Consider the following 15,129-nt stretch of genomic DNA (forward strand, 5'->3'; position numbering starts at 1 on the left):
ATTATCTGAGATGCTCCCCTAAATTCCTGCCCTCTTTGTTGTTCAGTCACAAGTTGTGTCTGACTCTTTGTGACCCCATGGACTGCAGCACACCAGGCTCCTCTGTCTCCACTATCTCCTGGAGTTTGTTCGAATTCATGTCCATTGAGTTGGTGATGCTATCTAACCATCTCATCCTCTGCTGCCCTCTTCTCCTTTTGCCTTCAATCTTTCCCAGAATTTGGGTCTTTTCCAATGAGGCAGCTCTTTGCATCAGGTGGCCAAAGTATTAGAGCTTCAGCTTCAGCAACAGTCTAATTCCCCTTATGATTCCTTAACATTGCGCTACTGCTCATTCAGAGACTAGGTATTTCCTTGCAGGTACAAAACTAATAGAAAAAAAACAATTTTTTCAGTATTTTATGTCTTTCTAGCTACTTTATAGATTTATGTAGAACTACTAATTTATGTACTTCTCCATAATAGTTCTACCTTTTAAAGCACAATAGAGTCGGTTATAAATGGCCTGTCAACATTTCTAGTGGAGCCAGATTTTCTACACATAAATTTGTCAGACTTCAAAACTGTCAAGAGCATAGAACTGTACTGTCCGAGTACCCTTAGCGGCTACTAGGACTACTGGTTCATTTCAGTCACACAATCTTACATGTATTCAGGTTTTTAAGTACTTTATATTCTTATACCTGGCAGCTCAGATGGTAAAGAATTTGTCTGCAATGTGGGAGGCTGGCTTCGATTCCTGTCGGGAAGATCCCCTGGAGAAGAGAATGGCAACCCACTCTAGTATTCTTGCCTGGAGAATTCCATGGACAGCGGAGCCTGGTGGGCTACAGTCTATGGGGTCGCAAAGAGTCGGGCAGGACTGAGTGACTAACACTAACACACATTGCTGTATTTGATATTTGCTATCATTCTGGGAAGAAAGTTGGGCAATGTGTTATTCTCTTCACTTTGCAGATGAGGTGCCATGACACCTCGAGGTTAGGTAATCACAGGTTAGAGGTAGAGACAGGTCTCAAGTCCCATGACTCTTGACTTTCAGACTAATGCTTTGTTTTCTCCATAGCCTTTGTCATCAAGTAATCTCACACACACCCCTAAGTAGCACTACTGCATATCAGCTTTCTGAAAGGGTGCAAGTTTAACACCTTTCACCTGTCAACGCCACCCAGGGAAAAACCCAGCTCTTCTGACTACTAGAGTCCAGCCATCTCTCATTAAACTCCAGTACTTCACTCCTCTTCCTCCTGTGTTTTACACAACCCATTCTGAAATCAGCAAACACACAGCAGTGTTGGAAGCAATAATAATTTTTAAGTGTCCACCTTCTTCTCCATCCCCACCCCACAAATAAGCTAATAGGATGCAGAGCATTCATTTGCCAAACATTACAAGAAAGAGCATGATGAATTTTAGGTCATCAGATAGTTGTGAGTAATGATGGAGAAGGAAAACAAAATTCTTAATCTGAAGAACTCTCCAGGGAGACCATGAGGCTTTCCCTCTTCTGTCTTTCACCCTTGCCTTGAACGCAGTTCACTTCTCTTTAGAGTCAATAACTTGAGGAAAGAGGAGTGTGGAGCTGGGTGAGGACTGTAAGTGAAGCAAGGGAGCACTAAAAGTGAGAAAGGAGGAATTCTGCATTATTCTGGGCAGCACATTGTGCTAGGCAGTGCTTACAGGAGTTAATCTCCAGCTAGGAACAGAGCTTTCCTTTCCCATCTGATGATCTCTCCTTAATCCAACGAGAGGGCTCATAAAGAAGACAGAAGGCTGGAGAATGTTTTCCTTTAAAATTCTTCTTTGGTTGATAAAAAACAAAGATAAAGAGGAACAAAGCCCTCAATACTTGGAAAGAAAATTTCCACAAACGACTTTACCTGAATTTGGATGGGGGTAGGGGAAGGGGGTGATTTTCGTAGTGGGGGTGTGTGGATTAACATTTTCAGTGTGCTCCTGACAAATGCTCAGATGAAGCATGCTTTGTCCTCTTGCTTTTTGGGTTTGCCAAGACTAAAATATAGCCCAGAACTCTGCTAAGCTGTGGTTTTAGCTCCAGACCTCTAGACATTTGGCACAACGCTCTTTGTTGATGATGGTTTGGGATTTAACTTTGAAATCAAGTTGTTACATAATTTAATGATTCAAATTCCTGTGTATCCTAGTGGCCATTATCATTTTATTTTTTAAAAATATGTTTATGTCAATACGACTTTTAGACTTTGTACTTAGATTCTCTGTCTTATGTCTTTTATTGCTTTTGAGAAATTTGAAAAAAATTTTAAATATTTTCAATAGGGAAGAGGCATGAGATTTTCTAGGACCCTGCTTCAGGTGCTAGCTACCTACTAGAATCTTAGGACAAGAGACTAGGATGTCTAGAGGGCTGATTGGGGTTTGGTGGGGTGGAGGAATACATAAAAGAGATGGAAAATAAAAACAATTAAAAGGAAAAATGTGAATGCTAGTGTAACTAAACTATCAAAGGGATGACAACTGCTCAAAATTCATTAGGTGTAGGTATCAGTGATGTAAAATTTACAGTGGATAAGGAAAAGCCTCTTGACATAATTTCAGATCGCTATCTTGGCTTTCTCAGGGAAGTTATTGGTATTGTCAAGTTTTTCATATTTACGTGGGTTGTGAAAACAGCAGAACCAGTCAAGAGGTCTCTGGGTTCCTGAGTTGACTGATAGGTGTGATATTGATTTTATCAATTTTCCATTATTTGGGGATCAATTAAACTTGTTATGGGGTCGCACAGAGTCGGACACGACTGAAGCGACTTAGCAGCAGCAGTAGCAGTAACTATTGTGGGGGGCCCAATAAAAAGGGGACCCCCTTTGCTTTAAGACTATGCTGGTAAAATGCAAAGCATATGCTTTGGGATCAGAAGATGGGGCATGGAGTCTAGGAAGTCCCTGACTAGCCTAACTACCTTAAATAAGTCTTTTAGCCTCTCTAAGGCTCAGCATTATCTGTATTAAAAAATGTCTAATAATGGCTGTTTTTGAACTCAAATACACTAACACATACGAATACAGTTATGAACTCTAAAGAGCTAGTTACTATTTTTATTATTTTCTAATGTTGAGCTTAGGTTACAAATCAAAAGAGGAACCAGAATAATAAACCATACTCTGTCTTAGGGAGAAAAAAATATACGCGTGAATATTGCTTTTACCGTATATTTACTGAATATTGCTTTTACTTCATTTGGATCTTTGGAAAGCTGCATTCTTCTGCTATTATGGCTTTACCCTCTAAGGCTTCTGTATTTGATGTCTTTAGACCTTACACTCAGGTTAAGAACTAAGAAAAAACATAACTTAGAGCAAGTTATGGAACTTGACCATAGCCCTTGGGAATTTAAATTCCACTGACTACAGGTGGGACCAGCTTTCTTTCTGTTTTTCAGGGGTTTTTTTCTTTTTTTTTTTTAATTTTTAAAAGCAATGTGGTTTCTGCCTCCTATTCTAGTAATACAATGGCTTGGGCTTTTGTGAGTTAATAAAGCACTAAAAAAAACCACAAAAATAATGGATCTCGTAGAATTTGACAACTCCCACATAGAAATTGCCCAACCACAGGGTCCTATGCGATCATGATCGGTGTGCCAGAGACATGGACTAACCCACAATTTTATTCATACCAAATAAACAGTCATTCGATCACCCAGGGAAAATCAAATAAAGGTAACAATCAACACTATTATTTCCATTTTTGAATGTGTATTCTTAAAAGGAGTATGTCAACACAGCAAAATTTCTTTGTGAAATAGCATAATGTTAACTCATCTCTCTCAATAGTTACTAAGCAAGAAGTCAAGATGAATACTTTTTAGGAGCCAAACTAAATTTCTTTCAATATCTGTATCTTCAATTATATAGTACTATTTACTAAAGTTTCTTCTTCAGGGGATCTTTCCAACCCCAGCATCAAACCTGGGTCTCCCACATTGCAGGCAGATTCTTTACCATCTGAGCCACTAGAGAAGCTTTACTAAAAGTTTACTTGAAGGCAATTATCACTTTATGAAATGGGACACTTAACAATGATTAATGATGGTGTAAAGCTTCTAATGGGCTTTCCTGGTGGCTCAGCAGGAAAGAATCCATCTGCTGATATAGGAGACATGGGTTTGATCCCTGGGTGGGGAAGATCTCCTGGAGAAGGAAATGGTAACCCACTCCAGTATTCTTGCCTGGTATATCCCGTGGACAGAGGAGCCTGGAGGGCTATAATCCAAGAGGTTGTAAACAGTTGGACAGGACTTAGTGACTAAACAATAACAACAAAATCTTGTAATAAAGTATTCATGAAATTACATCACAGGATAGATTTAGAACTGCTTTTTGATGAGGATAGCTCCATTATTTTTGTGGGTTTTTTTAGTGCTTTATTAACTCACAAAAGCCCAAGCCATTGTATTACTAGAATAGGAGGCAGAAACCACATTGCTTTTAAAAATTAAAAAAAAAAAAGAAAAAAACCCCTGAAAAACAGAAAGAAAGCTGGTCCCACCTGTAGTCAGTGGAATTTAAATTCCCAAGGGCTATGGTCAAGTTCCATAACTTGCTCTAAGTTATGTTTTTTCTTAGTTCTTAACCTGAGTGTAAGGTCTAAAGACATCAAATACAGAAGCCTTAGAGGGTAAAGCCATAATAGCAGAAGAATGCAGCTTTCCAAAGATCCAAATGAAGTAAAAGCAATATTCAGTAAATATACGGTAAAAGCAATATTCACGCGTATATTTTTTTCTCCCTAAGACAGAGTATGGTTTATTATTCTGGTTCCTCTTTTGATTTGTAACCTAAGCTCAACATTAGAAAATAATAAAAATAGTAACTAGCTCTTTAGAGTTCATAACTGTATTCGTATGTGTTAGTGTATTTGAGTTCAAAAACAGCCATTATTACTAGACATTTTTTAATACAGATAATGCTGAGCCTTAGAGAGGCTAAAAGACTTATTTAAGGTAGTTAGGCTAGTCAGGGACTTCCTAGACTCCATGCCCCATCTTCTGATCCCAAAGCATATGCTTTGCATTTTACCAGCATAGTCTTAAAGCAAAGGGGGTCCCCTTTTTATTGGGCCCCCCACAACAGTTACTGCTACTGCTGCTGCTAAGTTTCAAGATTATTTCAATATCATTTCAATATCCTTAGGCTTTCACTCATCTTCTCCGGTTGGGAGCAGGAGGTAGCTACCTTCAATATATCCATGAAAAAAGCAGTACCCCACGAGTTCCTGGAGTATCTCAAGGGCTATAATTTGCACATGTGGGTACTTCCATTTTTTAATTTTTAATTGATGCATAACTGATTTGTAATATTATGTAAGTTATGGGTGTAGAACAATAATTCACAATTTTTAAAGCTTATGCTCCATTTATATGTGTGTGTGCTCAATCACTTCAGTCATATTTGACTTTTTGCAACCGCATGGACTGTAGCCCACCAGGCTCCTCTGTCCATGGGATTTTCCTGGCAATAATACTGGTGTGGGTTGCCATGCCCTCCTCCATGCCCTCATCCCAACCCAGGGATCAAACCCACGTCTCCTGCATTGCAGGTGGATTCTTTACCACTGAGCCACCAAGGATATTGGCTCTATTTCCTGTGCTATACAATATATCCTTGTAGCTTATTTATTTTATACATAGTTTATATCACTTAATCCCCTACCCCTATCTTGTCCCTCCCTCTCCTCTCTCCCCAGTGGTAATCACTACTATAGCCTATTCTCTACATCTATGAGTCTGAATTTGCTTTGTTATATTCACTAGTTAGTCTTATTTTTTAGATACTACATATAAGTGATAATATACAGTGTCTGTCTTTCTCTGTCTGATTTATTTCATTAAGCATAAAACTCTTCAAGTCTGTCCATGTTGCAAACAGCAAAATTTCATTCTTTTTTATGGATGAGTAGTATTCCACTGTGAATACTTCTTTATCCATCAACTATTGATGGACATTTAGGTTGCTTCCATATCTTGGCTATTGTAAATAATGCTGCATGAACATTAGGGTGCATCTTTTCAAATTAGTGTTTTCTTTTTTTGGATATATAACCAAATTCTACAGGAGTAGAATTGCTGGGTCATATGGTAGTTCTATTTTTAATTTTTTGAGAACTCTCCATACTGTTTTCCACAGTGGCTTCACCAATTTATATTCCCACCAACAGTGTACAAAGGTCCCCCTTTTCCCACATTCTCACCAACACTGGTTACTATGGTCTTTTTGATGACAGCCATTCTATTGGTGTGAGGTACTATCTCATTGCGGTTTTGATTTGCATTTCTCTGTTGACTAGCAATGTTGAGCACTTTTCATTTGACTATTAGTCATCTGTATTTCTTCTTTGGAAAAGTGTCTATTCAGATCTTCTGCCCATTTTTTAATTGGGTTGCTTGTTTTATGTGTGGCTGTGTTAGGCAGTATGAGTTGTTTATGTATTTTGGATATTAACCCCTTATTGGTCATACCGATAAGCCACATATGGGCACTTTAAAATAATTTACTAAAGGCATTCTGTGAAGGCAGACAAGTTAGAAAGAGATTTCTCTTCCCTGGCACTAGGGTTCATAGTCAGTGAAGGGCAGCTGTGTCAGTCACTGTCTGTCCTGGCAGGGCACCTTGGCACAATACGTGAACCTGACTGCCCTGTAGGGCACCCTTGGGACATGACCACTTTGAATAACTCTTTCCTCATCCATGCCCAAGGCAACAGGCATCTGATAAGATACCGCAGGCATCATTTCCTCTGTACCAGCTGCTGCTGCTGCTAAGTCGCTTCAGTCGTGTCCAACTCTGTGCGACCCCATAGACGACAGCCCACCAGGCTCCCCCGTCCCTGGGATTCTCCAGGCAAGAACACTGGAGTGGGTTGCCATTTCCTTCTCCAGTGCATGGAAGTGAAAAGTGAAAGGGAAGTCGCTCAGTCGTGTCTGACTCCCAGCGACCCCACAGACTGCAGCCTACCAGGCTCCTCCATCCATGGGATTTTCCAGGCAAGAGTACTGAAGTGGGGTGCCATTGCCTTCTCCCCTCTGTACCAGAAATCTCTCTAATTTCTGTCTCCCGGGCTCCCTTCACATATTCACTCTCTTTTGGTCTCTTTAGTTCTTTCCATTCTATTAAAAGAAGCCCAAGTTCTCCTCTTCCCAGTGGTTCTCAGACTTTTTTGATTGAGGCCCTTCTGGGTGGGGTAAAAGGCTCCAAGATCCACGCACTCCAGTCTTTCCTGCTTCTTAAAGAATTCCCCGATAGTAATGAACTGTTGCTGTGTAAGTATATTGTGTGCAGATTGTTTGAATACCTGTTTTAGCCACATTGGTGTGGATGGTTCCTATGTGTACTACAATCCATATTTGTTTTAATGTTTTGTTACAGAAAACTTATAGGTCATAAATTGAGTTAACCTCTAGAGATATCACTATCTCACTGTAAGGGTTAATCAAATAATCCATATCAAACAGATAATGGTGGAGATAAATGAAGGGTAACATATAATTAAAAACAAGGAATAGTAACCATTGAAAAATACTGATGCAACAATACAGCACTGATGCTAATAACAAAGCTATCTTCCAAAAAATTGAGGCTACTTCGACAACCTGTCCCTGAACCTTGATAGTAGGAGCTTTGCAAATATGGCCAAATGTTGCCTGGCAACCAGGTGAATAGTAAGTATTCACCTCAGTAAACTATAGTAATGTGCTAAAATTTTATTTATAAATACAAAACATGACTAACTCTTAACAACTAAACAGTTATTAATAGCCTTCAGACATACACACACACACACACACACACACACACACACTAAAAATCTAGGGCATCAAGGGCCAGTTGCTAGTAAGACCCTAAGAAAAGACCTGTATTTTGGGATCAGTATGTGGGACATCAGGAAGATGCTTGCTGCCTACCAGGGGGTTATGCTCCATACCTTAAAATTCATCACTGCATAGGTGGTTGACTTGACTTTTTGACTCAGCTCCTCAAGATGTTGGATCACGTTTCCTGTTTCATCCTTTGCTGCTACAGGCACATCCTGACCTTGTACCCTAGCCAGCTCCCCAGTGCTCCCTGGCTGGACCTCCAAACCCCTAGTCTCTTACTGGAGTCCCTCTCTGGGAAAGAGAATCAGATCTTACCCAGTAACTGGGCAGACTCCCAGTTACCCCCTTGCAGTATCTATGATGGCATAATGGGGGGCCTTGAATGAAAAATGGTGAAGGGGAGTCAGAAGTTCTGGGCACAGGCCACCTCTTTCTTGGCAGTTATTTAGCAGTATGTGAGTTACCTCTCTTCTTAGCTTAGATTTCTCCCCTACAAAATGGAAATAATAATATCAACCTCATAGATTTCTTGTGAAGATCAAATGGAATAATGTAAGTGATAAAGCATGGTGAAGTATGAATGTGTTTATAAAAGTAATACCTGTTATTGTTGCAGAGAGGTAATATGCATGCAAACATCTAGACTATTCAATTTATAAACTATAACAGACGTTAGGATGCCATGATGTATAAGACAAACAACACAGCCTGTCAAAGGCAAGGACCTCACAAATGGAAGAGACTATTGAGAAGGAGTATGAATTCCTGATTCCACAATTCTGAGACAGGTTATGAGGAGAAGTATTTATCTCAATGGGTTCTTAATCTCCCCTTCCTCCTCCTTTTATTTCTCCCTTCTCAAGGCTTGGAGAGCAGGACTTAATTCAGAGTAATTCCAAACACTAGAAATGAAGGTTTTCTCCTTCTATACCAGTCCCTGGGAGGACAACAGGCTGAAGAATGCCAGGAATTCTTCCAGCACCCAGTTAGGAATGTGTCCTGCTTGAGGCGCTTAGCAGGAATGTGAAGGCTGCCAGATAAGACCCAGAGTTGGTGGTTATGGGGTTGTTGGAAGGGAGGGAGTTCTTCAACACCAGGCCTTCCTCAAGAACCCAAGGAGACTGCTCTCTGGGTGATAGCAGAGATCAGAGCTGATGTTGCAGGACTAACCTCTGCAGACAATGAGTGAAGAGGCAGCTTAGCCAGATGTTTAAAACAAAGACATAGCAGTGTTTTCTGTCTTTGGAGGAAGCACTGTCTTTGGGATCAACACAGACATGGGCTTGACTGCAGACTTACCAGTTAGCTGCATGACCTGGGTTAGATCTCTGTGAGCTTGACATTCCCCATTTATAAAATGCAAAGAATACTCCTACCTACAACTTATGGTTGTGAGGATTGAATAAAATAATGTATATAAAACATTTAGCATAGCAATGAATTTGGGCTATTGAGAAATAAAATATTTCTTGCCATATCAATAAATAAGGATATCACAGTCATCAGTGACTGCAGCCCACCAATGTGAGCTGGTGAGCCCTAAGGACACTCAGGAAGGAAAAGAACATCTGCTATCTAGCAGCATTAGGACTGCAGCCACTTCCTACTGGGAGCCCCAAGGGAGCTCAGGATGTTAAAAAAAAAAAAAAAGAAAAAACCAAACAAACCACAGGATACTGACCCAGGATAGCTGAGAAGATGCTTATGAAAGGAATGGTTTCAATGAGCCCAGACTCTCAGTCTTCCCATATGTAGAAAAGCGCTAAATTCCTTAACTTGGGATGTCTGGCTTCCTTTAATTAACAATAATCTTTTGGTGTTCAGACTACTTTCCCTTTGTTGCAAAACTTCTCTTTAACCTGTTCCTCCCCTCACCTCCTTGGAGCAGTTCTCTCAGAGTTACTTGAGATGCTGCCTCTTGGGATGAAGTCCTAAAAATTCCCAAAGAATAAAACATAACTCTCAACATTAAGGTTGTGACTATTCTTCAAGTTGACACTATAAAGCCTATTTTTACATGACTAGCTTTTAAACAGTGTCAGTACTCTGCATTTATTCACTGTTACAGTGTACAGTGTGTTTCATATTTGTAACCTCTTTGAACTGCATTAAGCCGTAGTATGAACTTTATTTTTTGGGGCACCAAAATCACTGCAGATAGTGACTGCAGTCGTGAAGTCAAAAGACTATGACAAATGTAGACAGCATATTAAAAAGCAAAGACATTACTTGCCAACAAAGGTCTGTCTAGTCAAAGCTATGGTTTTTCCAGTAGTCATGTATGGGTATGAGAGAGTTGAACTATAAAGAAAGCTGAGCGCTGAAGAACTGATGCTTTTGAACTGTGGTGTTGGAGAAGTCTCTTGAGCGTCCCTTGGACTGCAAGGAGATCCAACCAGTCCATCCTCAAGGAAATCAGTTCTGAGTATTCACTGGAAGGACAGATGCTGAAGCTAAAATTCCAATACTTTGGCCACCTGATGCAAAGAACTGACTCATTTGAAAAGACTCTGATGCTGGGAAAGATTGAAGGTGGGAAGAGAAGGGGACGACAGAGGATGTGATGGTTGGATGGCATCACCGACTCTATGGATGTGAGTGTGCGCAAACTCTGGGAGTTGGTGAAGGACAGGGAAGCCTGGCATGCTGCAGTCCATGGGGTTGCAAAGAGTTGGACATGACTGAGAAACTGAACTGAACTGAACTGAATAGTATGAACCTGAGTACTCTTGGGATGTTTGGTAGATACACACATCTTTTAAAGCAAGTAACAGAATGTCATCTTTGGTATTTATCACAGGCCTGGACTTAGCTTTTGTCCACACCATACCCGTATCCCAGTTATTCCAGTGAGCTTCCAGTCAGGAGAAGGCTGCCCATGCCCTCCCCCCTCCTCCCCCTAACTCCAGAACACACTGATCTATTGGACCAGAGTAGCTGCTGCTCTCATCCAGTTTCCAATGGGAGCCTAGAAGAAGCTATTTTTAGAGGTCAAAGAGAAGCTCAAAACCTTCAAGGATTCTATAAGGTAGGGCTGCCCCTGGGGCAGCCATACTGCCTACTTGATCCCCATATGTCTGGGTCTCAAAGTTTTACCTGTGTTGGATAAGATCTGCCCTGCCCTACAACCCCAGCAGACTTCTCTTTGCCTTTTGCTTTGCTTCTGCCAGCCTTTCTGGCAGCTGGGTCAAGAAGGCAAGACTCCAGCCATCTTAGCCCTTGACTTGTTCAGAGCAGAACACCTGCAACAGCATGGTTATGCAAACTGACCCTGACCACCCTGGTGCTCCTGGAACCATGTCTCTGCTCCACACTCCCAGATCCCTAATCTGATGCTGACATTTTCATTGGAGCTGTTATGTCCTCCCATTGACTTGATCTTGGGCTTTCAGTCCCCACCTGGCACAGTGGGGGTGAGGATGACAGCTCTGACATATCTCCTGAAGTCTCCATGAGCTTCCTGACAGTCCTTTTTTCCCCAGGCTTGGTTCCGTTTAATATCAGCCATGTACTCTGGACACAGAATTCCATGTCTGTCCATCTGTCCTAAGCCGCTTCAGTCATGTCCAACTCTTTGTGATCCTATGGATCATAGCTCACCAAGCTCCCCTCTTCATGGGATTCTCCAGGCAATAGTGGAGCGGTTGCCATTTCCTTCTCCATCAGTCAGGTACTCCGAACATAGAATCTCATGTCCAGAGGAGAGCAAATGTAACTCTCCACTACTTGCCTTAATGCTCCCAAGCTTGTTCCTGCATAATGTCATCCACCTCTCACTCCATGAATCTCAGAGAAATTTCAGTCTTTATTGGCAGTAAATAGTGACCCTCTTGAATTGTTAAGGGCATGGCCTAAGGCAAGCTGAGACCACACTTTTCTGAACTGGCAAGCAGACTAGTGAGCAAGGACCAGGCAATGGCTTGTGAGAGGGACATAGGATGGGGTTTGGAGAAACTCCCCAGCATGAGAGTTTGGACTTAGGGCAAGGCTCAAAGGCAGATTCTAAAGGATGTAACCAGCTCTCTCCTGGTTATGGCCTTTGTTGGTGCTAGATAGGAGATATGCCAAGGAATGATTAGACCGATGGTAAGGGAACAGAGGGCTGCCTACGTGTGACCAGGCTCCAGAAGACTCATTTATGGGAGCAGGATCCAGGCCCAGGGAAGGATGGATGGTTAAAGAGAGATGGAAAACCAGGGCCCCAGTCTCTAGATATGGTTTGGAGCCATGTCAGCTATTCAACAACCTCTTTAAAACATCTTACAGTGTTAGGCAAATGTGTGCCCGATGCTGTAAGCAGCCTTGAGTACCAGCCTATATTTCTTCCCCAAACACCTTCTAGTCATTTGTCTACCTTGCCTTTCACTCATGACCATATTCATTCACTGCTTCTTCTAGACTAACTCAAACACTCTAACTGCCTTCAACTTTGTCCATTACTACCTTCCACTCCACTTTATCTTTTGCTTCTTATTTCGAGATATAATGTTTACTCTAGGGACGTTTTATGTGTCCCCAAACTATTATATTATTTTTCCCTCAAATATGCTGATCTTCCAGTCTTCCCTGTCTCACATACTGGCACCATCAACTGCTGTTTTCTCAAGCCAGAAACCTGAAGGAAATCATAAGCTCCCTTCACTTCTCCACCTACCATGTGCATATGTCACACAGTGGCCATCCCATCTTTGTTCCGCCTTTGAATGGGCTTTGGGCAGTGGTGACACCACATGCTTAGCAATATCAAATTCTTCTTTTCTGGGCATAGGAGAGACTACACTTTCCATCCCAATTCTAGTTAAGTGTAGCCATGAAACTAGTTTGGTTCAGTGAAATGTGAATGAAAGTTCACATATTATTTCTGGGCTAAAGCGGGTGAAAAAGTCTTTCTCAATTCTCATTGCCTGAAATAGCTCTTGTCCTGTTGTGTTGAATGCAGAGGTCTTGTGTTGAGGTGGTAGAGTCACCAAATCAAAGAAACCTGTGTCCCAGAGGCATCTTGGGAAGGCGGCTGCCTTGGAGAGAAGCTTGAACCCGCAGTAGATGCCGCATGATTGAGAAACAAACTTTGGCAGTAAGCCACTGAAATGTGGGACTTCCCTGGTGGCTCAGATGGTAAAGTGTCTGCCTACAATGCGGGAGACCCAGGTTCGATCCCTGGGTTGGGGAGTTCCTCTGGAGAAGGGAATGGCAACCCACTCCAGTACTCTTGCCTGGAAAATCCCATGGATGGAGGAGCCTGGTAGGCTACAGTCCATGGGGTCACAAAGAGTCAGACCTGACTGAGCGACTTCACTTTCACTGAAATATGGGGGTCATCTGTTAACTGCGGAATCATCTAGCTTATACTAATACAATTGCTAAGGCCCGCTGATTTTACCACCTCGTGCTCCTCTCCCCTCAAGTCCCTCTGTTGCTCTACCTCAGGACCTCAAGTTTGCCCACCAGGACTATTGGAACAGCTTTAAAATATTCTCTGCCTCCAGTTTGGCAACTCTCAGACTCATCCTCCAAACAGACATCAGTGATCTTTATATAACTCAAACCCCACCATCTATTTTGGGTTACTCTATTTTATTGGCCCCCCATCACTGATATAACAGGTATGTCATGTTATAACATGGCCTGCTCCCTGTGTGCAGGCATGATAAGTCACTTCAGTCATGTCTGATTCTTTGTACCTTATGGACTGTAGCTCACCAGGATCCTCTGTCCATGCGATTCTCCAGGCAAGAATATTGGAGTGGGTTGCCATGTCCTCCTCCAGAGGATCTTCCTAATCCAGGGACTGAACCCACATTCCTTATGTCTTCTATATTGGCAGGCAGGTTCTTTACCACTTGCGCCACCTGGGAAACCCTGGTCTGCTCCCTACCCAGCCTCGTTTCCCAGCTCCTTTTTCCTTACATTTTATAACCAGTACTACTTAAACATTTGTGATTTCCAAAACAATCCATGCTTTTTCATGCTTCCATGCCCTTGCTTATGCCGTTTCACTTATCAGAGACATCTTTATACACCGTTCATCTGCTTCTTTGCTGGGCTAATTGCTTATTCTTTAAGACTAGCTTCTCACTACCTTTTCTGGGAAGACTTCCCGTTGGATTTAACACCCCTCCTCTGTACTCCCTTCAGCATCATCCACATCTACAAACCACCAACTACATTATATTGTGACTCTTGATGGATCTCCCTTCCCTCGAGAGTAAAAGTTTGACTGAATGGATGCCTGTCACTTAGTAAATGCTCAGTTATAAAGAAATATTGAGGTAACAAGATTAGGTGGTGATGTGAGTGCTCAGTTCTCATTCTTGGACACAGGATTCCAGAATGATGGGCTGTGAATTCGACATGAGTGTTCAGTCTCAGAGATCAATCACTCTAGTGGGTATCCAGGTCTGGCAGGAGTAAGGGGCGGAGGTCTGACTTCATGGCAGACTTAACCAATTGTGGGCCTGTGCCAGGGGTTATTGACTTTCTGTCCTAGATGGGATTGGCTCAAGAACCAGAGGGACATTGCATTCAGTGGGCACCATGAAAAGACACAACTTTGAGAATCTTGGTAAGGGGGAGGAGAGGAAAGAAGATGGCATCTGACATAATCTTATCAAATCATTACCATTCTTAGTAGATTGGGCTTAGGGAGCAAGCATACAGTTTGACTTTTTTGAATGACTACAATCATAAATGCAGTAACTCTTGCTAGTTGTGATAGCTATATTCTACTAAATTGCAGGAAACACATTAGCAAGTATGGAACCATTGCTCCTAGGAAAAATCCAGTCAGGTTTCCTGAGAGCCTCTGGTTATATTTTCATCAACTGATCAATACATAACCTTGTTTTACCTGTTTATGTTTAAAGACATCTTATTTACTTATTTAATATATATTATGGATTCATTAACATTGAACTCTTGACCAGCAACACTGTAACTTAAACCTGAACAAAGCTTACCTAACACACATATTTTGTCTATAAGGTGCTTCCTGTGCTTAGGAAGACTAGAAAACACTTCAGCACTACACTTGGAAACTATTATACACAATGAAATCACCTAAAAAAAGCACAAAAATTTGATAAAAGGGCACTAAGAAGACCACCAAAAGGACAAAAAAAATTTGCTTACCGTGTGAGAGCTGACAAAATAAGGCAGCATTTTCCCTTGTTTGTCCTCAACTAGGAATGTGTATGTCAGAGGACTCAAATTTTTCATTGCTCTGCCCATATCCACAATGATGATGAAGGTGCTGTGAGTATTGATTTTTGAGTTACAAGTAA

The 15,129-nt window shown here is 41.6% G+C and overlaps 1 protein-coding gene and 1 long non-coding RNA gene across 26 annotated transcripts in view; one reads left to right on the top strand and one right to left on the bottom strand.

Annotated features, from left to right (window-relative positions):
* Positions 1-8,142, bottom strand: part of EHBP1 (EH domain binding protein 1) — a 392,290-nt gene extending 384,148 nt beyond the window's left edge. For all 22 annotated transcript variants that reach the window (XR_014081759.1, XR_014081760.1, XR_014081758.1 and 19 more), the window contains exon 1: positions 7,957-8,142. The gene's annotated coding sequence lies outside the window, so the exon portion shown is untranslated. The remainder of the gene's footprint in view (positions 1-7,956) is intronic.
* Positions 8,143-8,254: 112 nt separating this feature from the next.
* Positions 8,255-15,129, top strand: part of LOC145544964 (uncharacterized) — a 59,912-nt gene continuing 53,037 nt past the window's right edge. For all 4 annotated transcript variants that reach the window (XR_014081763.1, XR_014081764.1, XR_014081762.1 and 1 more), the window contains exon 1: positions 8,255-8,401. This is a non-coding gene — a long non-coding RNA (uncharacterized LOC145544964). The remainder of the gene's footprint in view (positions 8,402-15,129) is intronic.

Source organism: Giraffa tippelskirchi, chromosome 4 (assembly GCF_054371585.1).
Source record: "Giraffa tippelskirchi isolate mGirTip1 chromosome 4, T2T-mGirTip1v1.2.pri, whole genome shotgun sequence".
Lineage (NCBI taxonomy): Eukaryota > Metazoa > Chordata > Mammalia > Artiodactyla > Giraffidae > Giraffa > Giraffa tippelskirchi.